Source organism: Solanum verrucosum, unplaced genomic scaffold, assembly GCF_900185275.1.
Source record: "Solanum verrucosum unplaced genomic scaffold, falcon-dt-bn FXZP01000058.1, whole genome shotgun sequence".
Classification (NCBI taxonomy): Eukaryota; Viridiplantae; Streptophyta; class Magnoliopsida; order Solanales; family Solanaceae; genus Solanum; species Solanum verrucosum.
Window position 1 is genome coordinate 216,327 of NW_026020303.1, and position 1,458 is coordinate 217,784.

Genomic DNA, 1,458 nt, shown 5'->3' on the forward strand with positions numbered 1-1,458 from the left:
TTAACCCTAGTTAAAAAAGAAAACAAATCGATCCATTGAAACATTTATGGGACACATGTAAATCATCTAATGCCTCACTGGAGGAAATAGATAGAACCTCTACTGGACCGGAGCCGCTTCCAAAAAATTGCAATACGCCTTTCAAATATTTTACAAATTTTAGTTGTTGTGACTTATCATTTTTTTTTTGTAATTTATAAATACGAAAAAAAATAATATTCAAATTATAAATTTTCAGTTAAAAATAAAGGTTAATTTTCAAAATCTAAAAAATGTGACATAATTAAACTCAAGGGTATTTATTTTCCAATATTGAAACAAATAATTGTTTATCAATAAATGAAAAAATTAACCTAGAACCGTCAATTACTGAAATTACAAAACTTGGGGTCAAATTTAGTAGTTACGATTCTTACGGAATTTATTAAGTAGAGAATTGCGAAATTAAGTCAAATATTATCTTTTCCCTACACTTTTATACCGCCAACACTATCCCAATAGTATTTACGTTTCTTACGAAATTAATTACCAAATATTATCTATCCCAATATTAGATAGATTAGGCTTACTTAACATATTATATAAACTCCACTACATTCAATTAAATTCTATTACATCAATCTTTTTACACCTACCAATTTTTTTTTACAAATAACATGGCTTTATCAAGATCTAAGCATAGTTTAGGTTTTCGATTTCATCCTAGTAATAAAGAGTTGATCAACCATCTAAAAAGGTTCATGCTCGATGGAATTTTTCCACGTCCCCATGTTATCAAACTAAATGACCTATTTGGAGACTTAGAGCCTTGGCAAATTATCGATGGAGAGAAGACATGTTACTTTCTTACGCGATCAATAATTCGAACAAGAGATTCTCAAGAACTGTTGGGAGTGGGACTTGGAGTGGCCAAACAAGTGGTATTCCCATTAGAGATAAAACAAATAGAAATATTATAATTGGATATAAGAGAAGTTTGAGGATTGAAAGTGGTATTGAAAAATATTAAAGTGAAAAATGGCTTTTGAAGGAATATTTTTTGCCAGATGAGTATATTAAGAAAAGCAAGAACAAGGATATATTTGTCATTTGTAGAATTAAAGAGAAGAAAAAAGAAGAAGAGGAAAATAATAATGATGTTAAGGATGATGATGTTGATGGATGAGTGGATCCTCTATTTGAAGGTAATTATGATCAACTTATTGGCAAAATATGAATTTGCGGTTGAGGACGAATTGTTGCATGAGTAGTTTTTTTAAAATATTAGTACAATTTCTTCTTTTATTATCTTGATCATCCCTATTTTTGGTTTTTATTTGTCTTCAATGGTTAGTTATGTATACACAATAAAATCTTATATGGATAGCTCATCAAAAGAAAGAAAAAAAATCCTTATATTTATCCTTTTTTTTTGGACGAAGGGGCTCGAATTCAACACAATATATTGCAAACAAATAT

At 28.8% G+C, this 1,458-nt stretch overlaps 1 pseudogene; it reads left to right on the forward strand.

Moving 5' to 3' along the window:
* Positions 1–656: 656 nt before the first annotated feature.
* Positions 657–1,216, forward strand: LOC125834988 (NAC domain-containing protein 2-like; annotated as a pseudogene).
* The last annotated feature ends 242 nt before the right edge of the window (positions 1,217–1,458 follow it).